General features: G+C 40.5%; 1 protein-coding gene across 11 annotated transcripts in view; it reads right to left on the reverse strand.

The window, feature by feature from the left end:
• Positions 1 to 26,517, reverse strand: part of PKNOX2 (PBX/knotted 1 homeobox 2) — a 262,424-nt gene that overhangs the window by 171,765 nt on the left and 64,142 nt on the right. Inside the window, exon 1 of one of the 11 annotated variants that reach the window (XM_042476173.1) lies at positions 10,285 to 10,403. The exons of 9 other annotated variants lie outside the window; for them this stretch is intronic. The gene's annotated coding sequence lies outside the window, so the exon portion shown is untranslated. Of the gene's footprint in view, positions 1 to 695; positions 786 to 10,284; positions 10,404 to 26,517 lie in introns of those variants that run through there. One more of the 11 variants, XM_042476174.1, reaches the window with a different exon arrangement.

The raw sequence follows: 26,517 nt of genomic DNA on the forward strand, positions 1-26,517 counted from the left end.
CCATCGAATCACTTTTGAGTTAAGCCACTGCCACTGTGTAAACATAGGCAGTGCGCAGCACAGAAAATGCTTAGTAATGGGGGTCCATTCGCGTCATCTCCTTCATATTCTTTATAAATAATCCTGCAAGGCAGCTGCCAAGGGAATTGAATGAGCCAAAGACTGTTTTAAAAAAACACACACATGCCAAAGCCAAGCACCATACCTTCGCCTGGGGGTGTGTGGGGCAAACATATGCTCTCTCCTGTATGTGAGCCACCCCTAAACAGAAGGGACCATAACATTCTTGAGCAAGAACCTGCTGCTGCCTTTCTCATGCTTGTAAAACCAGAACATCCATGCGAAAATGTGTGCATGTATGCTCACAAATACTCACATGCACAAACAAAGCATTGCCTGTCACTAAAAGTTGCTTCCTAAAAAATAAAAAAGGACGAGAAGGAGAAGAAAAAGAAAAAGAAGAGGAAGAAGAAGAAAGAAGCTGTTTAAATGCCTCCTTTCCAAGCCAGCCCCACAGAGCCAGAGCTGAGAATACATTAGCCTTTAATGAAGTGAAACTCTCATCTTGCCGGAGACACCTCATTTAGCGCAATTGTTTCAGAGCCATTACAGAAAGACAATTACAAGGAAGCGGCGAGAGTAATTGGAAATGCTGGCAGGAGTTGGGCGAAATGATAATAAATAAAAATATTCACCCTAATAAGCTTCCAGGAGGGGGTGGGCTGAAGAAAATCAACATAATTAGAACTGAACCTTGGCAAGGAAAAACAGACAGCAGGGTGGCAAGTGTTCAACGCATACAGGAAGAGGAGGGGGAGGAGGAGGAGGGAAAGTGAAATGAACTCGATTATTTACTGGATCTTCAGATCTCAGCACTAGGATGACCCCTAGAGAAGCGGCTTGCCAGGAGGAAGAGGAGGAGGAGGAGATAGGAGCCACTGTCTGTACTTGGATCTTTATCCAAGGTGCCAGAAATGATGATAAAGAACTCCTTTTAAAAGCTCAGCCACAAGTCAGCTTTGCAGCTGCCTGTGCTTGCAGTTTAAAGATGAGAAGTGCATCGTTGTTTCGGATTCCTCCATTGTCTTTCAAAACATACATACTATGCTCAGTACATAGCCATGCTCCACTTCTTTCCTGATTCCTGCTAACAAAGCAGAAAAGGATTCCCATGATGTTAACTCTACTCAGGAACAAAACAAAACTCTCCGTAACAATCTTGAAACCCTAATGTTTAGAGCTCACTCCAGGCTTAATGAAAAGGGTAACTTAGGAAAAGTGAGATAAATAATTTCTGATGATATATAGAGTTGTTCCGCAGCTTTGACATTTTCTGGCATAACCAAGGAATGGCTGGTATGCAAAGAGATATGCAAAGGAAAGGTGACAAGATGGATATGTACTACAACTTCTTTCTCTCAGTTAGTCTCAAAGGTGCAACAAGATCCCTTTGTATTCTTGGTCATGAATACACTTTATGGAAATGAATTCCTTAAGTGCCTCTGGATATTGTCCTACTATGGAGTGGAAAAGTTCTTTTTTTTTCTATTACATCTCCCAGAATCCCAGTCAGCCACTCGGAGATCCTGGGAATTGCAGGAACTTTTCCAAATGCTACATTTAAAGCAAAATTTGAAGGCTTTGTCTTTCTTCCACAAAATTTTAAGTAATGGAAAATATGCTGCCAGGGGACTAGCTAAGCATCTCAGTGAAACTTCACATACACCCATGTAATTCACAATGTTGTGGATAGCTTGCAAAATTCTAGCTGTGCTGAAAGTGCTTCTCAATTTAGGACTAGAAACAAGTTTAAAATTTGTTTTAGTTTATTTCAAATTTAACAAAATTTGGTATTTAAAAAAAACCAGCCGAGGAAGAAGGAATTTGAAACTTTAACATAGTTGGACATGGGAGAAACTGATCCTAACAGATACACCCTCTCCATGCTGCAAATAGCTGGAACAATTCACTTTGATGCTGCAACAGGGGAGGTTGATGTTGGGAAAATTTCAGTTTATGTTGGGAAAATTTATCAAAATCTGCACACTTCCTTCATATTGAGGATAGAAAGTACCCAGTGTTTAAAAAAATCTAAATGTGGGAAAAACCCAAAACTGACAGATTTCCCTTCCACTATTTTGTACATGGTGATTTGTTTTTAAAATGTCCAAGCAAAAACAGGAGAAGAATCAATTGTACAGAACCAAAGACTGGAGGACCTGAGTGATGAGTATTGCCTTCACTTATTTTTCTGTCCCTATTTAATCACAACTCCCTCCTCTATAAGGAAAACACTTTTATTGTAGTAGCCCATTAAGTCCATTACAGTATTCAGCTTTAAACATACTGGAAATATCATTGACCTGTAGCAATATCTTTTCTGTTAGATATTGGGGTGAGGGAGGATCATAATAGAAATTGTGGCTCAATAACAATTATTCCCTATGACTGGGAAGAGAAATAATGTTGGTTTGCGAGCAAAGAAATCTCCATCATCAATGGTGATGCAGAAAGAGTTCATCAGATAAAGCTGGAAGTGACAAACGATCAATTATCTATTTGCCATAATTCTTTAGAGCTATTGTATTACATCCAGTTGTTTTTATTTCACATTAAAATGGTACGTGTCTATGTAAAACTGCAAGGGGAGAATGTTGACTCAGTATGTACCATTGCTAACAATTTTAAACGCCAAGGAGTCTTTCCAAGACATCTGTTTAGATACACAGTTAGGAACCATACAGAAAATGTCTTTGTTTTGGCCCTGCTGTCGCTTTTCTACAGGTCTGTGCACGTTAATCTTTGGGACAACATTGGAATCAAGCATGCCAGAATCAGCACAGAGGGCAGGGTTGTGTGTTTGTGTCTCTGTTACTAGATATACAAACAGAATCCAAAGTCTGGCCCCTCGTGTCTTTCTACACTGCCTCCCACAAACGACGCATACACATAGCTATTGAGCTGCTACACTGAATGGAAATTTGTTCAGTTTTCCCTCAGTTATGCCAGCCACCAGGAAGCAATACAAACAACTCTAAGGAAGCAGCGGGCACAGTGGAAAGATCAAGCCCTCTTCACCTTTCCGCCAATAGCACATAACCTCTCCCCCAATGCTGGGCCCTTTCTGCTGCACTCAGCATTCCTAAGTTTAACCCTTAAATATTTGGGAACATTCTAAGGCAGCACAGCTGCCTTAGCAATCTCTGAGTGGATGCTTGGTAACAGCTTACTGTTGGATTTGCCTCTGTTTCCCCCTAACTTAACTCCAGCAAAATTTTGGGCAGACGTTTTGGCAGGTCTGTATACTTGGAGAATTAAAGGACCATGCTCAAACTTTAGGGCCATCAACAATGTAAATGGTTTTTTATTCCCATCCGTGGTGCGCAGTCTTCTGTCCTGATCCTCCATGACACAGCTTATGAAGTTGCCTTTTCCTAGCATTGTCCAGTTTTATCTACTCTGACTGGCAGCCACTTACCCAAGTCACCAACAATGATCACATCAGCTCAATTGTAAATGGAGATGGTGAGGATGAACCTGGACTTCTTTTTATGTAAAACAGTGCTAGTCGGGTGCCACTCCTGAACCAGTCCCTGCTACATTTTCAAGAAAGAAAGAAATGGTTGTAGTAAAACTATTTATAGAAATGGTTGTACAAATGATTGCAGTAAACAATCACATCAATGATGCCAATCCCTGGCACATTGAGAAAAATAAATAAATGCCAGTCCACCACATCAGATAGCCTTAGAAGCACGGATGTAGATGTTTCTTCCATAAGTATCCTAGAGATTTATGTCTCCCTCCAGCTATTCTGTACTTAATTCCCACCAGACCCTAATAGTCATCCAATGGTGATGCTGCTGGAAGCTGACATTCATCAACATCCAGGAAGCTACAGATTTCCCACCCTTGCTCTGCCAGGTATCTACATATATAGAGGTTTATATTGTCATCTCAAAGTGTCACCTGAGCAAAAGGGATTTCCAGAAAGTATTTTTGGATTGCTAAAGCATGCAAAGAAAACCAGAATGCTTTTGAAAATATGTAAATGAGAGACACTGTGGAGAAATGGCCAGAGAACCCTCCCTTGACATTATGCCTTCCAGACATTATAGATTATAACCCTTAGGGACTACCAGCCATGCTGGCTAGGGCTGATAGTAAATGAAATCCCAAACATTTGGAGGCACCAGGTTGGAGAAGGCTGGCATACAGTATTGGAATATGAGCATGAAGACCCAGTCTATCCATGACCCATTGGGTCAGTCACTGTTTTTCTGTCCTATCTATCTTTACAGGATTGTAGTGAGGACAAAGCAAAGGACCACTTTATGCTACCTAAAATAGCATAGCCTAAAGACAACATGCTGCATCCACATTACAGAAATAATCTAATTTGACAGCATTTTAACTGGCATGGCTCAATGTGATGGAATTCTGGGAACTGTAGTTTTGTAAGACATTTAGTCTTCTCTATCAGAGCTCTCTTGTGCCACAACAAACTACAATTCCTAGAATTTCACAGCACTGAATCATGGCAGTTAAAATGATGTCAACCTGGATAACTTCTTCACATACAGTCTAAGTGCCAGAGCTGGGCCATGAGCAATCATCAAACAAGAGGAAAGAGTTGACAGTCACAAGAATCCAGGTAAAACCTAGCTAGCCAGGTAATATAGAAACCCACAGTTGGGATAAGGATATTCTTGGCAGCTGGACAGGGTACAAAATGCACTCAGCATTACACCAATTACTACTATATCCAGTAGGTAGGGTTTATATCATATTCCACCTTACCTACAGCACAAATGACACATGGGACATTTTTCCAGGCCACACTAGCTAGGAAAGACTCATGACCAGTCCTTGGGGAGTTAAGGTCTTGTGCCAGAACTGCCAAGGCTAGTACAGCAAGAAGGCCCATGAATCATAATGCTGGCCTTCCATTCCCTGCTTTTTCCCAAGGAGTGCATGTACTCAAAAAAAAGTCTCTTTCCCGAGCCCCCTCTCCTTGCTTCTGTTCTTTTCATGTGTTGATATTAGATAAACACAACACAGGAACATGTTCATGCTGAGCTACTGAACCCTGATGACAGCTGTGAACGGGTATAAATAGGTGCCCAGGATTTTAATACCACCTCACTCACGAAAACCAGATTTTCTCTTTGGCCTGTTACAGACTGCCAAAATAAAGCTGCTTCGGGTCTCTTTGGAGGTATGCTGTTTAAATGTTGCATGCATCCTAAGAATCCGGAAGCTGCACCAAAGCTGCCCTCCCGTGCTTAGGAATGGAGTGTGGCTTTGGCGCGACTTCCGGACTCTTAGGACCCATGCATCATTTAAATAGCATACCTCCAAAGAGACCCGAAGCATCTTTATTTTGGCAGTCTGTAACAGGCCTTTATCTATTGCTGCTTGATGTGAGATTTGTCACCTTACCTAGAAATTCAGAGAAACAAACCAATTCCCTGAGTCTGCAGCTGAAGATTGAAGACTGCTCAGCAGTCTTGGGAGATTTTCAGATGGGGGAAAGAATAAAAGGCATAATCCCGTCATAATCAGCTGCCGCCCTCGAGGAGGTCTGGGGGAAAGACTGTCGATGGTGGTGCCACCATCAGCCTTGGAGGAGCCCAGGTGAGTGAGCCAGGCCCTCCTGATCCTCAGCACCCTCTTGGAGGCAATCTTCCCCCACAAAAGTTACACTCTCACACAGCAGTCACACTCTTTGTGTGGAGGAGATGGAGGAATAGGAGGTGGAGGAGAAGGAAGCGGAGGAGGATCATGGGAATCAAAGGGAATCCAGGAGTGATCTGAAAACGCATTTCACAACAAGCCACATGAGAATTTACTACAAATTTGCATTGCAACAGGATTTGAGATTTTGGTAGTCTACTGAATTTACTCATTTTTGGAATGACTCGCCATTTCGTTCAGATCGGCACTGGATACCCTTTGATCTCGTTTGATAGTGAGAAAAAACGTGAACCCCTTGAATACATCCGAATTGCGTTCGATGTTTGTTTGATGATCTCATTTGAATTGACGTTAAACCCCATGATTGACTCCGCACTGACTCTGAGATAACCTTCTAATTTCTCTCGTGTGAAAAAGTCCTAATACTGCAATCTCTTATCCCATACATAAAATCTAATGAGCCATGGGAAAAAATAGTTCTGAAATCAGAGTAATATATTTTAGTTTTATGATAAACTGTATTTGTCACATTTTAAAAACAATAATGATGACAATAACAGCAGCAGCAACAACAACAGCCCAACCTGAAATGTCCTATAGTTTTAACTTTTTGGTCATAAATACAGGAATTAACCAATCTGTGTCTTTTTTTTTTAATGAACCAATCTGACTGCAAATATTAGGCCAATTCATTTCAAAGCATCATCTTTTTCTAAACTTATTAATAAAAAACACATATATTACCCACCTTCAATTTCTGTTCCAATTTCATTTGTTGTTATGTGCCTCCAAGTCATATTTGACTTATTGCAACCCTAAGGCGAACCTATCATGGGGTTTTCTTGGCAAGACTTGTTCAAAGGAGCTTTGCCATTGCCTTCCCTGAGGTTGAGAACATGTGTCCTGTGCAAGATCACCCAGAAGGTTTTATGGCTGAGCAGGGAATCGAACTCTGCTCTCCAGAGTCATAGTCCAGCACTCAAACCACTACACTACTATGGTAGAAAAGATGGCTAAGCACCTTCATTTCTATTGCTATGCCAGAACATCTGCACTTTTTTATGAGTACTAGCTTGCTGAAACTTCTTTTAAAGAAGTTGACTGCAATGGCATGATACAAAAATCTCTGGGGCTATGCCCATTTAACTGAAAACCAATGCAATTGTTTCTTGTAAATCTCTCTGAATAAAATAAATAGAGTTAGTCCATGTTCTTTGCCAAAACTAGACTTCAGAGCTTTTTGTTTGTTTGTTTGTTTGTTTGTTTGTTTTCCAGGCGCATCATTTCCAAAGACACTTAGAAAGATATGTGGATGTTGTGAAGTAGACATTTAGAAGCTTCTCCCTTTTCCTCAGGCTCTGGTGTCACATGTTTTACAATAAAATATAAAGCAAATGGTATATTGATTATTTTGTATCTGTGCTCTGATGCACAGATGGCATTGTCTAGAGTTGCCTCAAGTCTGTGAGTGAATTAGAATCTTGCTCAGAGGCCTGGAAATCCTACTAAAAAAGCAGCCCTTGAACATCGGGACTTGTAGGTCTTGATATGATAGACCATTTCAGAAACATGAAAACGAATCTGTCTCTTGCAGTTTAACTGCACAGATTGTTCTAGAGAAGGGTATGATCCAGACTAGGAGACTCAGCGGTTCGCAATATTGCTGGAGATCTCTTTAATGCTGCTTCTGATTGGTTTCAGAAAGTCTCACTAGATATATGACTAGATATATGGATATATAACTTTTTTATTTATATTTTTTAATTTTATTAATAATCCTATTGTTAAAACAACCAAAATATACCTAGACATTAATTTGAACAGTTTAGAATCTAAGGTCCAAAACACACAGCAGAAATAATCCAGTCTGGGAGCGCTTTAACTGCCCTAACTCAATGTTAAGGTATTCTGGGAACTGTAGTTTTGTGAGACATTTAGCCTTCTCTGTCAAAGAACTCTGGGGCCACAATAAATTACAACTCACAGGATTCTCCAGTATTGAGCCAGGGCACTTAAAGCGGTCTCAAACTAGGTTATTTCTGCAGTGTGTTTTGGACCATAGAATCATAGAGCTGGAAGAGACCTCAAGAGCCATCCAGTCCAAGTTCCTTAGGAAGAGATCAGTAATTTAACCCTTTTTTTTCTGCCGCAAGAAATTCTTCCAAACCAAACAGTTTTTAGAGCTTATTTCCAATTCAGGATTTATACTGTGCAAAATACACACCAGGTAGTTTTACACATAAAACAGCATTTATTTTCTGTGCAGGAAAAATTTCCTGCGCAGAAAAAGCTATTTTTGTACTAATCACCTATGTACACATTCTGCGCAGAGTAACTTCCCAATAAGAACATTTTCTGCACAGGAGGCAGAATTTACTGTGCAGGAAATAATATTTCTCCTTAGAAATGTTGTGTCCAGTGCAGAAAATGCTGTTTCCTGCACTGAAAATGCTACTTTCTACACAAAATAACCACATGTGAATTTTATGCAAAGTAAATCCTGAACTGAGAAGATTCTTGCTAGGATTCCTCCCAGTAGGCTTTCTCAACACTAAATAAAGTAAAATATAATAAAATATTGACAATATTTGAATATTTGCAAATATTCTTAATTTCCCTAGTCCATGCCTATATTAGATGGCGAACAGACAAATTTCCTACATTGCAATGAGTTTCAGTACCTGTATCTTTGAGTGGTCTTCTGTCAATTCACACAGATGGGTTATTCTTTGCCTGCGCTGTGCATCTTTTGGAACCTTCTAGAGAAATTTGGTTTTGGTGCTATTCCCACCCACCTTTAGCACCTCTATATAGGGACCTTGCCATAGAAACCACCAGTTTAATGGACTCTGATGCTGAAATCCTATGGACAGGCAGAACATAATGAGAGGAAGATCAGCATGGTTGGATAAGCTCACAGATGATCATTCGGAGAACTTCAGTTACAGGTATCCAACTTGCCCTTCTTTTTTTGTAGTCTCTGTGACTCATGTAGATGGCAGACTAGCAAGCTGCACAAGAAGGAGGTGGATATGTTATTGCAAACCAATTTGAAGTTTACTGAACATCAAATCAGTGCAACACATCAAACATGAGCATGACGCACCCTACTCATACAAGGTAATATCAATTCATAACAAAGTTTCAGAAGACAGAATTAAACTGAAACATCAATCACAATACAAAACCAATTTTTAGAAGACAGAATTGTCCTGAAATGTCAATACTAGAGTGAAGTTATGGAAGAATAAAATATAGATCTCCGAAAGACAGTATCAGCTTAAAACCTTGAGTCTGCTCTGCAATGGGTTATAAAAATCATTGGCTGCAACCAAGTTGCTGCTGGTTAACTATCTTTGAGCAATACACTGGTCAAGGAAGCAGAAAACACGACAACAGCCCATGCGGAATGTGCTTGAATTCAAGCAGGAGGGTCCTTCCAAGCCAATTCATAAACAAGACACTACCCGCTTCAAGAACCACTGAGACAAAACAGGCAGTCCTTCCTTCATCAAAATGTAGCACATAAAGAGTTTTTGTGGAGTCTCAAAAGCCAAAGCCCTGTTGAGTTAAAAGGCCAAAGCCCTCCGCATGTCTAGACAGTGCAACTTTCTCTTGAAGGCAGAAGAGGGATTTTGCATGAATGCTGAGAGAACAATAGCCTAGCTGAGATGAAAATCAGACAGCATCTTCGACAAAAAGGTAATGTTGAGCCTCAAGAAAGCTCAATTGGGATGGAAGTCCCGGTACAGACAGTCCATACAAAGAGCACAAAGTTCTCCAGGCCATCTGGTGACCACAAGGGCAATCAGGAAGGTAGTCTACAAAGAAAGCAAATGGACATCCCAGGCAGACATGGGCTCAGAAAACATCCCATGACATTGGGCCAAGAGAAGTTCCAAGCTTCACCATGCTGCCAGACCCAAGCAACTGAAAATTCACAGAAATTGCAGTGAGGTAACACCAGATAGATAAAAGAGATAAGCCCCAGAAGATAATATGAGGAGAAAATCCAGATCATGTCTGGTATTAGCTTCAGAAGTAAGAATGCAAAGGGGAGTTAAGAATTATTGAAACTTCTTCCACTTTTAAGAGTATCAACATCTGCTGTAAGCTTAAGTTTGAGCACTGAAAGAAAAGGGTTGCTGCAGAGGCAAAGTTGGCTGATGCAAAGCACATGCACCAAGCCTTGAGAAGGTCTCTGTTTATAATACGCTCAGGATTTCCAATCACCTCTATCAAAAATTCTATCACCATTGCCCTTCGAAATGCTCTTCAATGTTTTTGATGCAAAGAATATGCTTTTCGGTGTGAAGTCGAAAGCTTTCATGGCCAGCATCCATAATTTTTTGTGGGTTTTTCAGGCTATGTGGCCATGTTCTAGAAGAGTTTATTCCTGACGTTACGCCAGCATCTGTGGCTAGCATCTTCAGAGAAATATAGATCTCCAAAAGACAGTACAGTATCAGCTGTAGATGCCAGCCACAGATGCTGGTGAAACGTCAGGAATAAACTCTTCTGGAACATGGCCACAGAGCCCGAAAAACCCACAAAAATTATGCTTTTGCCTTCCTCCCCTTTTCTTACCAGAGGTAGCAGACATCTCAGATAACTTCTAGGTGCTGAACACTTGTCTCCATCTGTTCATTGGTCTCTACAGCCATTGCACCAGATTCCTCCAACTGATATTTGCATAGAATGTGCTGAGGAAGTTTGATGCCTCTTCGAATCTCAGTGGCAGCAGGCAGGCAAATCAGTTTCAGAGGATTAGGAGAATTACTTATTGCACTGGGATTTTAGATGAACATTAGGATCATTGCATGAGGCATGAAAACCTGACCAGCCTATCAAAAACTCCTTGAATGTAGATAGCCTTGGCTCTTGATGAGGAAAGATCAGGAGTTATGTTTAGCTCCTGGGACATGTGCTGTATGTGAGGTTGCTTAGGGAGAGAAATCTGTAATGCTAAATATATATTTCAAGAGCAATCACCCATACTCAAAAAAACACAAAGCAACAAAACATTTCCAGGGGGGATGTGGTTTACTTCTCACCTGGCATTTTCTAACCAAGATGACAGACCTCACATCATGAAATTGTAATTCTAACTAAAATCAAGGGCTATCACCTATTTTTGGAAAAATGCTATTAATTTTATGCATTATGACTGCAATCTTGAACCCACTTACTAGGAAGCAAGCCACTGTGGACACAGTGAACCTTACATTAGAAATACAGTGGGCCCTTTGTATGTACAGGGGATCTCTTCCGGACCCCCCTCTGTGTATGGGAAAAATTGTGGGACTTCAAATCCCATTTATTTCAATGGCAATGTGCTCCCATGGATGTACACGCCATTTTGTCCTTGCCTTGTACATATGGGGCTGGTGGACTGTATCTGTTCATTTTATTTTCAATGAATTGCATTGTTTTCTTCTATTTTTTTCTGTTAGGCCTCCACAAAAATATGCTGCACTTTGCAGTTTGGTGTACATAAAGACCTTAATGGATTTTGTATGCAATTTTCCCTAATGTAGATATTTTGTAAAACAAACACAATAACCAAAGAACTGCTTCAAAATCTTTTTTGGAGAAGTGTGAAAACTGAGGGATAACTGCATTCAGATTTGTGCATTAATTTAGGAAATATAAATTAGTTCAGCTACTCCACGAAGCTTGTTCTTGTTCTACAAGAATAAGACAAATTTCACATCCACCCCTAATAAAAACACACAGGATTCTGTCAACTGATCAAATAAATGGCACAGTTTGTATCCTGACTCGGCCATGTAAACCCATTGAGTGACCTTAGGCAAGTCACACTCTCAGAGCCTCAGAGGATGGCAATGGCAAGCCTCCTCTGAAGAAACGTGCCAAGAAAACCCAATGATAGAGTGTCATAGGTAGGAAACGACTTGAAGGCACACAAAAACAACAACAAATAAATGTAATACCTTTGAAGCATACTGTTGTCATTTTCAGATAACATACATATCAGTTGTAAAATCCATCATGAGAAAACTATTGTCCCCTCCTGTGCTAGAAAGAAGGAATATTTCTCTTATTCCTTGGCATAAAGACTTTTTAGAAAGACTGTGTTGTAAAAGATTTTGAAAGAATGTGTTGCTTAATTAATTAGCGCTACTTTTAAAAAGATTTTAAACTCCTTTCTCTAACTGATTAAAAGGCAATTAAATATTACAGACCTAAACACATATGCGCATACCCATTCAAATGTTTTATTGTTTTTTTCCAAATCATCCATTAAGAATACACATTGATGAAAAGGTGCCCCAATAAAATCAGCTGGCCATATTTTAAAGAATATTAAAATTAAAAACAAGTAGTTAAATTTCAGACAGTAAGTAGTATCTTAGAAGAAGTAACATTTCCTGCAAAAAAGTGAATGGGGAATACCTTTGTTGAGGTGACTACTCCTTTCTCTAGGTCAGTGATGGTGAGCCTTTTAGTGGCCGAGTGCCCAAACTGCAACCCAAAACCCACTTTTTAGTGGCCGAGTGCCCAAACTGCAACCCAAAACCCACTTATTTACCGCAAAGTGCTGTGTCCTTCTGGCTTTGTAGTAACAAACTCTGGCAAACTCTGTGCTGAGGCGACGGTACATGTGCCCACAGAGAGGGCTCTGAGTGCCACCTCTGGCACGTGTGCCATAGGTTCACCATCACTGCTCTAGGACATCTGTTTTTCTCTCATATGCAAATTTATATAGATTTAGACAGATCTCTTATATCCCTGTCTCTCTCTCTCTCTCTCACTCACACACAAAAAAGATCTGACCTTCATTAACAGTGATACAAAAATTCATATTAGTTGACTTTATATACAAATTTATCTGATTTGTGGTCTGTTACTCTATTAATGAAAATATTCATATATCTTCTGGTTTCTTATCACTGACAGGAAACCATGAGCATCATATTCTTTCTTTTGTTTTAGCGATAAACAACTAAATATCAATGACTAAAAGTATGTACATTTGAAAAATGCAGACACATACACATATTAAGTCAGTGAGGAAAACATCTTAAAATTTACTCATTAAGAAGAGTATGGTAGGAAATGTCCCAAAATATGAATAACTTCCATAAGGGAAGGGGAGGGGGATGTCTTTGAACCTGATCTGACTATCTGTCTGTCCAAAACAAGACAAAACTGACATGAAATTTGGACAAGATGACAACCTTTGTGGGATTGTGGAAAATGCAATGAAAATGAAATTGATAGTTTTTCACATTTGTTGTCTTCCTCCAAAGTTTGTTCATCTGCTGCATAAAACAAGATATTGCTAGTGTTGATGCACATACCTTCATTAGGGCAAAAATGTATGAAATTAATAGCCTCCTACCTTACCCTAAAGGCACCAGATCTCATGTGATCTTGGAAACTAAGCAGGCCAGCCCTGTTTATTACATGGATAGGAGACTACCAATGAATATAGTGGGCCCTCCCCTTACGTGGGGGATCTATTCTGGATCCCCCCACATAAGGGAAAATCCATGTATGCTCGCACCCCATTGGAAACAATGGGGTGCGTGATCATGGCTCGAGGCAGCGCATGTGCCATTGCTTTAATTGCAGCATGGCTTCTGCTTAAGCTGGAAGCTGTGTATAGTGCATATGACGTGGGCACTCTGTACGTGGTACTGTAGGCCATATTCCAGAGGAACTGGCAAAACCACCTCTGAGTTTTTGTTGCCTAAGAAAACCCTATGAAATTCATGGGGTCACCATAAGTTGACAGGCAACTTGAAGGCACACATACATACACACCATTTGCACACACATTGTGCCAAATAGTCTTCCCCTCCCTTTGGAGGATGGAGACGAGAAATGCTCACACTCATTTGCAGCATGAATGTCTGGCTTTGTTCTTAGGGTTGCAGGGGTCTCCTTCTCCCTCCCATGGCATGCTTCATTTAAAAGAAGAAGAGCAGCCACACAAAACCTAGCTAAATTCTTTGCTTGCCTAATAAAAGCAACTCTGCCCATTTCCAGGCTCCACCAAATACTTTCAAAAATACAGCTTAAGCTGTCCCAACAGGTGGCCAGAAACCCAACACTTGGAGAGTCCCCAGCCTTATTGAATCTACGTTAGTGAGAAACATCTGGCTGGGAGCCCAGAATGCAGCCCAGGGTTGTGGGGGTGAGAGAGGCTGGGGCCAAGCTCTGGCTCCAGTTCAGGGCTTGTGAAACAGAAAAAACAAACAAGGCAGCCAATCCGAGGCAAGAGGCGCTTGCTTCCTGTGCTGGCCTCCAGCAATGGCATTTGTGACCCTGACCCCACAGGAAACAAGGATGGGAGGCCTGGATAATTGGGGTGTCTTTGGGGAATTCCCTTAGCAGTTCATTGTCTCTACCTTTGCAACCAATCTGCAATTAAAAATAAAATGATGGGGGAAAATGCATGTTAGATGGGAGGGAAAGGAGAAAAAATCAACCAAAAAGGAACACATTCCATGTGTGTTGTGTATGTCTCTCGTGCACACAAACATATATTCCCATCATAATTTGTCAGGTGGAAGTGCTTGCTGTATAATTAAGAAAAAAGAACAATATCTCATTATGGAATAGCAGTGGCCAAGGTTGGCACAACCAATTAATTTTAATTTTGATTTTTAGAAAATCTTCACAGTACATCCTGTATATATTTGACTATAGGTTGACCTCATGTATAAGGTTTGGGGGCCATAATTTTGGATTTTGCTATGACCTACGGATAAATTAAGGGCAAAACATAGGGGCATATAACAAAGGATCTAAAGGATGAACCACAGGAAAACAATGCCAAAGAACTTAGAAAATTCCAGCTGGCATTACTGTTTGCGATAATCTTGAAGGCTGGATGGGTGAGAGCGCAGAGGGGGATCAGTGCTTCCAGGATAGATTACATTTTTGCTTTTCATCAGGGGATAGTTCCTTTTTAAATAAGAATTAAACTATAGTACTTCCAGTACAGTGCGCCTGAGTCATACGCGAACACACCATACGTGGCTTTCAGCATACGCTGAAAGCCGCGAGGGAGCCCGCAGGGTGCAAGGGGCAGTGAGTCCCATTAAGACTAATGGGGCGCACGCCATGCACAAGCCCCATTATTTTCAATGGGGCTCAAGCATACATATTTTTTTACATGGGGGGGGGTCTGGAACAGACCCCCCACATAAAAAAGGGCGCACTGTACTTACATTGACCCATGGGTAAACTGGATTAGGTTTCTGTAGGTCAATTTTTTCACTAAAATTTCCAGACTTAATTTCCCTACTATACAAACAGATATTTATGTTTCGAACAAGCAGAAAGGCACAACCTTTTCAGATGTGAGAGTCACATATGGAGCTAGCACAGAGGAGCAGGGATTGCAACCCTGGTCTCTGGAGTCATAGTCCAATGTTCAAATCACTATATCACTGGCTCTCATTACAAATAAGCAAGTATACAAATGCCCCGTGCATCTGAGGAAGTAGACTTAGTGGCTAAACAGACTGGCTTGAAGCCCTGGCGTGGGAGCAGCGTGGGGGCATGGCATTTTGATGCCATGTGCCCAACTGCATGGTGGGGGTGTTACAGCACTCTGTTGGCACAACATTTAGATACGTTGTGCCAAAGAGTGCTGAAAAGCAGCTGTCGCCGCCACCACTACAACAACACCTTTTTGCCAGCAGCAAAAAGCAGCAGTTTGCCATTCTTTTTAGCGCTAGCAAAGCACCAGATCAGGCCGCAGTGATTGGGGCCACAGCGTGCAGTTGCCACAGCCCCAATCCAGCAAGGAAGGGGGCAGTGGGACACCATTCCAAAGGGGTGGTCTGTTTTGCCCCCAAGGCTACAAAAGCTTATGTTACAACTTTTCCCCTTAATTAATCTCAAAGGTGCTACAAGACCCCTTTGTATACAAATATATATTTACAGTTATTTTTGCCAATGATGGAAGTATAATTCAATAGCAGCTTTATTTATATACCGCTTTATACCACACTAAGCAGTCTCGAAGTGGTTTATAATTGCCCCCAACAAGCTAGGTACTCATTTTAACAAACTCAGAAGGATGCAAGGCTGAGTCGACTCTGAGCCTCTGGCTGGGATTGAAGTCACAACATTGTGATTTGTGAGTGAGTGGCTGCAGTACCAGCATTTAATCACTGCGCCACCAGGTCTCTTCATTGCACCACCAGGATTCCTCATTATCAGTTATTTTATAACTGATATTTAACTGGATATGTTACATTCTCTTGCACTGCAATGTAGTTGCTTCTACAGTTATAATGGTACACTAGCCTCACTAAATTAGGGATAAGGAATATCACATGGTACAAACGCTGGCTTTTACTGTGGCTTCTGCTGCTTCACTGTCTCCTGATCTGAGTGTCAAGGCAACACATTCTTTGCGCAAAAATGTCAAGTAACTGAAAATAATTATTTAAGTACTTTTCAGAAATATGAAGGTAAATGTTATGTTAAAATCATAACTATAATAGCAACTGGCTTTGGACTGTAAGAACTACAATGGTAACTAATGTGCTTTTCAAAGGTAGTTTCTGAAGTTTTCATCAAGCCTATAGAAACATGTGGGGTGCACAATAGGGCAATAAGTAGCACTGAAGAGGCCACAAATCATCATTCTTTTTGGTGGCCAACATGAATTTGCACCAGAGGAGTGCTTGGAAAGTCACTCTGATGACAAATGCTTAAAATGAGTTCCTATACCTGCTCAGCTATGGATGCCTTTAACCTATTACCCTATCCATTTTGTCTTAAAAATAACTTTCCAAAGCTCTGCATCAGAGTAACTACTCCAAGGTGTTATTTCTTCTCTTCTGTGGAAAGCTGATGCAGTGCTGAATATATGGTTCATTTCAGTACTAATGAAAGATCCCTTTTATGCTTAGCCAACTCTTCTGCTACTCATCCCTCAAGTGAAGTATCAGTGGGCTGATTTAAAAGGAGGATGGCAAGCGGAGGATAGCAGGTGAGAGTGGCAGAACTTTATATAGAGTCAAGCTACAGTTCATTAACCTGTTAGCGATGATTTACATTGCCACAAATTACTGCAGCCCATATCAGGGATTCATCACTGACAGCAGCAGGAGCTTGTGGGTGAGCATAAATATTGTTAACCACTGATGTGGCCAACATCATTGAGACATCACAGAGTAAACACATTGCATGTATTTTGGACTCACATACTCAGGTTCACACCATTTCTCTTTCCTTTCCAATGTGGTGATTTACACACACACACACACACACACACACCTCTAAATCACACTTTGGGAGAGATCCATCTTCCATCATGACTCTGCAAACAGCTCTTGTATGTTAGGACTGCAGGCTATGTAAGCTTCTGAAATCATTTCTCCCAAACACATATAATCCTTATGAATACTAAGCACAAGCCTTGGCTTCCATGTTTTTGAATAATGAAGAAGCTAACTAAGGTTTTGAAATGATTCAACTCCTTGGATAGTTGTTTTAAAATTCAGAAAAAAGAACAAAACAGATTTGCCAACCACTACAATGGTAGCCACTGTCAACAAAAAACCTTGGAGAAGTTACTTTTTTAGTTAACAACTGCCCTAGGATTCAGAGAGTTGTCACCCCGAAAAGTAATTTTTCCGAGCCTTGGCCAACACTCTCCTTTCACTTGCTCTTGTGGCAGCTGGTGGCTACCATCTCAGTGGGGGAGTGAACCTGGTCCAGGTTTTCGTCCATACTGTACTTTAAATGAACTATCCAAGACATTTTAAATGAACTATCCAAAATCAATTTAGCCCATATCTTTAAAGTTCAGACCAAAGGCCCAATGTGGATTCATTGTCTCATTGTCATAGGAGCTACCAGCTGCCTCTGACTTTTCTGTTACCAGATCTGCACCACTGCCAAAAAGAAAAGGACAAGGAAAATTAAAGATGCTGCTGTTACATTTTGTCATTCTCTTCACTAATTGCACAGCCGGAAAAATCAGGTGAGTGGCCAGCAACAATGAGGTGAAGGGGAAGGAGAACGGGAAGGCTGGGAGTCTTTGGGAGCAGCACTAAGTCTTTTACAAGAGTGTGAGCAAATCAAATCACCAGCTATCTGCAGCATGTAAAAGAAGCATAGATCTGTGAGTGTGACCAACAAAATGGAAATCATAGAATCATAGAGTTGGAAGAGACCACAAGGGCCATCCAGTCCAACCCCCTGCAATGCAAGAAATCACAATCAAAGCATCCCTGACAGATGGCCATCCAGTCTCTGCTTAAAGACCTCTAAGGAAGGAGATGCCACTACACTCCGAGGCAAGAGTGTGTTCCACTATCGAACAGCCCTTACTGTCAGGAAGTTCCTCCTAATGTTGAGGTGGACATAACAAAAGTGGAGGCTGGTAAAAGAAAGAAAGAAAGAAAGAAAAAACATCTATAGATATATTCTGGAAGAGGTTTTCAAATGGCTTCTAGAAGGCTCAATTTGTTTTCCTTTGGCTGGACTGACCTTGTTGTTTCATTTCATATGTGCATTGTGCATATTGTTAATTTTGAATTTTAAAAATCTGCTCTTCTTTTTTTGTGGAGTAGGAACCCTTGCTTATTCTTTCCATGTTACTTCTGCCTCTGGTGCCAAATTTTCTGTTACAAAAGGAACACCTCTCCTTCACTTCTAGAATAGAATAGAGGTACATCTCTATTCAGACCATTGCTGCTCTAACATCACACAAAGCATCCTGAGCAGTAAAGGAGCTCCCAGTTTAATTTCAGGGTTTATGCTGAACTTCTGCTTGCTAAATCACTTGGCAACTGATGCCAGTCCTGGCTTGCAGCTGTGTTTTGTGCGAGTGGTTATATCAAGGCCTGTATTTGCAGGCACACTTTCTTGCACAGAAGGAAAAAACACAGCAACATTTGCGGAGAAAACAGCTGCTGCTACCTGATTTAGCAGCAAACATGCTGGAACAGCAGGAAGGTTCTCCAAAGCTGTCTGGCTTTAAATGTTATTAGACAGCCACCCTCACCCACATATAACAAAGCATCTTTTCAGGGGTTTCTCTAAAGCTAATTAATTTCCAAACCAGTGTTTGGAGACAGGAATTTCTGGGTGTGTTTTTGCCCTCACCCCCTTTCCTCTGCTTCTTCTGTCATGAGAGTGGAAAGGTTTATTTTGCCAGCAGTGGAAAAGGATTCACAAACGTTTTCTCCCTGTCCCTGCAGGGAGAGTCACACCAACCAAAAGGAGATTTAATTAGCAAAATCTCGTTAGGCAAACGAAATTATCCGTAAGACAATCCTCCTCTGGACAGGGGGTATGATTAAACAAAGCCATTAATTGAAAAAGTAGCTTCAGTAGCTCAGTGACTCCATTCATCCTCTGCGCTGGCTCCCTTTTACCTCTTCAGGGTTGAGTTGAGTAGACTCTTTTCTGAGTTTAATGGAAAGGTCCCCCCACCAAGCTTTCAGGAGATGGGAGAAAGGGGGGGAAATCAGGGCTTCAGTGTTTTGTTTGGATTCTTTTTTTTTTAAAGCATCTCATCAAGTAGGCTCTCCTTGCCAGATTTCGGTTAAAGTGGCTTGATTGCATAATGCATATTTGCATAATGTAAATTGCAATCTACTATTGCAGGAGATAAGAGATGTAGAACAGCCATTTTTAAACTAAAAAAAGCCCCACTCCACAAAAATTCTACATTTAGCAGACAGATTTGCAGCTGGGGGGGGGGGGCTGTACCGCACGTACTATTAGATGAAGCTGATTACCAGAACAGTAGTGGCCACATCTGCACAAGCATACAAATTACTCTGGGGTCCTTTAATCACAAAGGTAGTTTAACCCAGAAAGTTTTTCACTTCAACTTGGGTCAGCCCTTAGAATGCAGAAAGCACTAAAACAACGTTAGGTGACTTATTATCTGAATGGTCAGGAAAGAATCTAACATGCTTGAATAACAGAGCTTCACCATAAAGGAAGAGGTGTTTTACTGACAGCTGTGTTGCCAAAGTATCTCCTATTCAAAACAACAATAACTTTTTATATAATCGAAGTTGAGACACTGGCCTTGCTTCAGGAAATCACAAACATGAAATACAGATAGGACATGAATTTACTAAAAAATAAATAAAATTAAGACCATTTTTTTTCTTATTCTAAGCACTGTTTGAAAAGTTGTACAAAAGTGGTGGTCTTTGTTGTTGTTGTTTTACATTTATTTTATGGGTACAAAATGGAGTGACTATTTTCAATGGTCAGGTACCATGTCTTACATGCGGAGTATCCCAAGTTCACTCCTTGACATTTCCAGTTTGTTTTTTGTTTTTTACAGGATCCACTAGCGCAGTGGTTCTCAACCTTTATTCCTCCAGATGTTTTGGACTTCAACTCCCAGAAGCCCAAAACAACACAGCTAATAGGTAGGGATTCTGGAAGACAAAGTCCAAAAAAACCTGTAGGACCAAAGGTTGAGAACCAGTGCCTAGCAGATGACATGAAAATCTCCTGGACAATCAATTATGGTGGGACTGTGTCCACAGAAGCCTTAGCTTTCCTTCATTGAAGGCTGTCAGTGGTTATTTGATTGCATATTCCTGCATGGCAAGGAGTTGTATTGATGGCCCCTGAGGTCTCTTCCAACTCTGTGATTCTATTTTTTATACGTTTAAAGTGTCCTCTAATTGAAGGACTATCCTATCTGTGCCCAATCTAAAGATAAAGAAGCCTATGAAGGAAAAACTAGGTCTTTGAGGTTATCAATCAAGATCTGGACAGCAGACACACAGGGTTTACAGTCTCTCCCCAGCCTGGAGAAATGTACTGCATGTAAGTTTAAATTATAATAAGGATTTTAAATGTACATTTATCATGTTCAAATCAATATTCTATTTTTGCTGTCTTTGTGGTATAGGTGGATGGTGCATTTCTTCTTTCTAAATGATGCAGAAGTGCTACTCTAGAGCTACTGCCAGACAAGGTAGAAAACACCAGGCTAGATGAATGGTCTAACTTAGCATAAGGCAGCTTCCTATGTTCTGCACAAAGTTAGCCCAACAAACTCTACTCTGCCTTTTTTCCTGGAGACATTAGAAAGTGTGCGACTGAGAAATGCAGCAAGTAAATAAGCAGCCAAGCAGGTATAATACTTACTTAATGATACATGATAGAAATTGTCACTCAATGAGTTTCAATCTTCTTTCATGAATAGGAGAAAGTTCACAGCACTGTAATGTTACTTTTGGACTACAAGTCCCAGAATCCCCTATCTGGATTGGCAACACACCATGACTGCTTTATATGCTGTTTTTAAAATCTTTTATTGGAATTTGTATCTGTAATTGCAATTATATTGTGGTATGATGTGATACATATATATATTTTGACTGAATCCGTAAACTGCTTTGATCTTGCTGGAAAAGCAGTATATAAAGTTGTTGTTGTTGTTGCTATTATTATTATTATTATTATTATTATGGCTGGCACATGCTGGCAGTTGCCATTGAAAAGCACATCTTTCCATCTTTGAGGCAACTTAACATGTGTTTTTTCTAGTTCACACAAAGGTAACTCAGAGCTATTCTTCAATTACTGAATAATGATCAATAATTGAGTCCCTATATTGGAGAAAAGTGGGATATAAGTAAATAATAATAATAATGTTTGTTTGTTTAGTGTTGATAAAGTCTGATCAAAAATGAAAGGAAAGGAAAGCCTGAGTCGTCTCTTGCTTCGGATTGCTTCCACTTGCACTCTCCAGTAGTAGCACTTTCCATGCAATGAGAGCCCTGTTAAGGCAAGGTTCCCAGTTACATGACTGGAAACAGACCCCCCTTTCAGTCTTTGCCTCTCAAGCCAGGAACACTGGGGACTGAGCAAGCTCACTTCTAGTCCTCACAGGATCATGCTGACTGAATGCCTATGCAAGACGGAGTGAGGCACCGTGAAATAAATTCACAGCTTGTCATTTGATACACAACAGCAGGTAAAGTTCATTCTGAGCTGTCAGTACTATTTTGTAGGACAGTCATGTTTTTCTGCTGAACCTTTTAACTGAAAGAACAAAGCTCTCTTGGCTTTTAAATCAGCTCAGGATAGGCTTGTTGTTATTGTTGTGTGCCTTCAAGTCGTTCCCGACTTATGGAGACCCTAAGGCAAACCTATCACAGGATTTTCTTGGCCAAATTTGTTCAGAGGAGAGTTTTGCCATTGCTTTCCTCTGAGGCTGAGCTACTGCAAAGTAAATGAGCACAAGAAACAGCCAGCAATGTGCCTTCAGCAATGTGTAATTGTGAGGCTGGGGAACAGCACTCTGGCAGCGATTCTTGGTGTGAAAACAGAGTTTTACAAGTACGTAAGAGCATCCTTATTTTCATCTACAGATCGCTGGAGGGGGCTGTGATTTTTCACATTAATTACCTTGATTCAAAGCACCTATTAGCATCAGAACACATTTCGTAAAAAGGGGGGAAAATTAAATAAGTTCTTGAGTGTGCATCTTTACTCATTACAGTATATTGGGGGTATTTGGATGCAACAACAACAAAGAAGCTTATCGCACATATTATTTTCCCCGTTATGAGGAAAAATCCATTTTTCCCCAGTCATGCGAATCCCCTTCCCATTCCCATAACTGGGAAAATAATGTGTGCAATAAGCTGATAAACCTATAATGGGATTTTCTTAGCAAGGTTTGTTAGGAGCTTGCCATTGTCGTCCTCTGCGGCTTAGAGACTATGATGTGCCTAAGGTCACTTAGTGGTTTTCCATGGCCAAGCAGGGATTCAAGTCCTGTTTCCTGGAGTCCTAATCCAACATTCAGTCCACAACACCATCCTGGCTCCACGAAGAATATGGCACATGTGGCACATTTTGTTGCAGAATTGCACTAATTAAAGCCTAAATCAATGCAGCACACAACAGAGAGGGCCAGTCCTTCATTGTGATGGTCAGGCAACAATCTGCAAAATTTATATTTCTCACCCTTTTTAACCACACAAAAATCAAAGTTGTTTGAATTCTCTTAAAATAATAGATGGCATTAATATGCCTATATTTTACATGGGAGAGTATATGCCTTTCTGCATTATGTCCTTTTCTCCCTACAAAGAAACTCTGCTGCTGGTTTAATGTATTTGAACTAGCATTGCATGGTCAGTAGATAAAGCTAAGGATTTAAAGAGTTCAATATATTAATTTGACTACTGAACTGCCAAGGGCCTCCTTGGAAGAGGAACCCAAGCAAGGCAATGACCTACCTGATTTCTGAGATGCAAGCATGTGAATATATCCACACAGGCAGCATGTCATTAAAAATATGTCCACCTCAATTAAGCTCCAATGGACCTCCTGTAAAGAAGACTCTGCTGGATCTCTGGCTAGGAATTTCTAAAAGGAAAAACATGCTTCTGGAACCTTTCTACCAAATTCAAGGGGGAATTGTTCTCTTTGGTTTATGAGCCGTATCTAAGTGAGCTGGACGATGGATTCAAAAAAGGTCAAGAAGCAGTTCTGTTCTTTGCTCTTCACTGTGTATGTGTCATAAAGTCATATTAAAGACATACTATGATATTTACATTTGAAAGGCATTATGGACCCCAAAGCATACCAGGAGGCATATGAAGGAGGCATATGGGTGATGGTGGCATATTACTGTAAGTCACAAGATTTAGACCAGACCTTGGGTTTAATAAGAAATAATAAATCTTGATGAATGCATTCCATTTAGGGCACATTTCCATCAATGAAGGTTTTTGGCAAATCGGGCATTAGGGGAATCATTTCATTTTTTCCTCTTGTTTTCTACCTGTCTTGGCAATAACCTGATGCTATTTTTGCAGAAACACTGGTATTCTTGTGGATTACAGGATCTTGCCAATCAGCAGTCGCCTAGCCACCATAAAGTAATTACAGTGCCACATGGCCAATAATGATAGCTATGTAGTACGATGAAGCCAAGTAAGAGTAAGGGCAGCGCTTCTTGCTTTCACTTTGATTCCCCTGGCTGTCTTCACACTGCAAAGATCATCTAGTTTGGCACCACTTTAACTGTCATGACTCCATGCTAGGAATTGTATTTTGTCGTGACACCAGAGCTTGATGCCACAATGAACTATAATTCCCACAATACCATAGCATGGGGCCATGTCAGTTGAAGTGGTGTCAAACTGGATTATTTATGCAGTGGGGATACATACTCTAGTCTCCAAACTATCACCAGAAAGGAGATGGTTACAGTTTATAGAGGCCAATATTTTCATGAAATGTACCTGCCTGTTTCAGCTCAACCCTAATTGTATGTTCATCCATAGATCAAGGCAACTGTTCCTTGTTTTGGATTTTGCAAGTTAAGAGTCATCCAGTAAACATCTTCCAAAGTATGATTAGAAAGAACTACCACAGCTCAGAGAGAAATTCATGAATAATGATATTGTACTCTTTTTTTTCCTTTTCACCTCCACAAAACAAGTGAATACAATATGGATCTTAGATTATCACAGATGGGAAAATATAGCACTGCTAATTTTATTTATTATGCAATTAAAATGTAATCAAAACAAAAGATGTATGTAATAGCTTTCCAAGGTAGTGTTGTGCAACTCCATATGTGAACAAATTCAAGCAAAACATATGAAATTCCTGCAATAACTCCACTGCTGACATCTGGGAATATCACTTCTCTCAAAAGTATGAAAAATCTGGCACACAAGAATTGCATTCTTTTAACGCAAGGGTCAGCATGATGTAGCATTGGATTATGACTCTTGAGACCAGGGTTAGAATTCCCACTCAGCCATGGAAACCCACTGGATCACCTCAATCACATCCTCTCAGCCTCAGAGGAAGGCAAAGGGAATCCCCCCTCTAAACAAATCTTGCCAAGAAAATCCCATGATAGTTTCACCTTAGGGTCGCCCTAAGTCAGAAATGTCATAGAATCATAGAGCTGAAAGAGGACACAAGGACCATCCAGTCCAACTCCCTGCCATGCAAGAAATCACAATCAAAGCATCCTTGACAGATGGCCATCCAGCCTCTGTTTAAAGACCTCTAAAGAAGGAGACTCCACTACACTCTGAGGGAGTTTGTTCCACTGTTGAACAGCCCTTACTGTCAGGAAGTTCCTCCTAATGTTGAGGTGGAATGTCTTTTCCTGTAGCTTGCATCTATTGTTCCGGGTCCTGTTCTCTAGAACAGCAGAAAACAAGCTTGCTCCCTCCTCAATATGATAGCCCTTCAAATATTTAAACAGGGCTATCATATCACCCCTTAACCTTCTCTTCTCCAGGATAAACATCCCCAGCTCCCTAAGTCGTTCCTCATAGGTTATGGTTTCCAGACCCTCCAATTTCTGAACATCCTTTTTGAATTGAGGTGCCCAGAACTGGACCCAGTATTCCAGGTTGGGCCTGACCAAAGCAGAAAACAGTGGCTTGAAGACACACAGCAATAACACAAGCACAAATTGGTATTATTATACTAATCAAAAGGGCATCTAGCCCAATCTCAAAATTTTGCACATATTTTGTATCCCTTTTGTTGGCCTCATAAAAATGTTATCCTGATGCAGTTTTTGGAATTTGTCTTGGAAGAAACACAACAAGCCCTGCTTTTTTAAATTATTTTTAAAAGTTTTGCCATGTAGGTAGTAGAGTAGGCTTGAAAATAATATTAGTACCAACTAGAAGAGACCCACTAAATCGATACATAATGGCTACTCATCATCCAGCAACTAGTTTGCAGTACATCTACCATAGTTGGAATTATTAATTGGCCTCTGTCTCATTTTCCCCACCTTCAATTTTGATTCCACCTGAAGCAGCTGCATCACTCTACTGCATATTTAACACAGCTGGCCCTGGGCACCAAGATTATGACAACTTTGTTAGTCGGCATCTTATTTTTGAATCTCGATAAAGTATCTGGAAAGCTCTTAATGATTTAGACGTGAAATAAAATTAAAAATTAAGTTGAAGCATAAGACAAGAGATTAAAAAGCTACCGTTGTCCCATAATATTATTGTGAAACTGATTCACGGAGTTGAACTCCACTGATCCTTTCATCCTTTCTCAATCTGGTGCCCATTCTGGCTGGTGATAAAGGGAACTGTAGACCAGCATATCTGGAAGGCACCATGCCGAGGAAAGCAGCCTTAGAGAGAAGGTAGATTACAACATAACCAATGATAACAAATCAACCAGAGCTTTCAAGGTCCACCCTTTTAGGTTGTTTTAATGTTAAATCCTGCAGATGCTAGTTGAATTAATTTTTGTTCAATTATTATTAAATATATAAAAATGTATTTCATCTTGACATAAAAAGCTGTCAAAAGATTAATGGATTTCTGATTTTTAATATTAATCTACCAAAAAACTTCACATAAGAGTCCCAAGAGGGGAAGTGGAAACCTATAAGGGTAACATTAAATGAAGGCAAGCCTGAAATGTCAAAGCCTCCCCCCCCTCCCCCGGTTTCCTGTCTTTTATTGGGCTGGCCTATTGACTCAGAAAACCCAGTAAAGATTATTAACTCAGGCAGAAGAAGAAGGAAGAATAAACTATGACTAGCTCAAGGAGGAGAGAGAGAAGAAATTAAAAAGGGGGACCAGTGAATAGGTGAGCATGGCAGTACACTATTCTGGCAAAAATTTCTCCAAGCGGTACTATTATACAGATGAAAACTGTATAATGTTAGCCAATTAACATTAGAATGTGGTCAGGATGGGAAAAGTTAATAATGAGGAACAACGGTAACAGTAATAGAGACTGCAGCAGTTTGTTTTTGCCTGTTCCTATTGGGAAAAGCAAGAGTCTGCCTCTACCTCTCCACTCACCTCTCCCTACTGAGTG

Source organism: Sceloporus undulatus, chromosome 6 (genome assembly GCF_019175285.1).
Source record: "Sceloporus undulatus isolate JIND9_A2432 ecotype Alabama chromosome 6, SceUnd_v1.1, whole genome shotgun sequence".
NCBI classification, from domain to species: Eukaryota; Metazoa; Chordata; class Lepidosauria; order Squamata; family Phrynosomatidae; genus Sceloporus; species Sceloporus undulatus.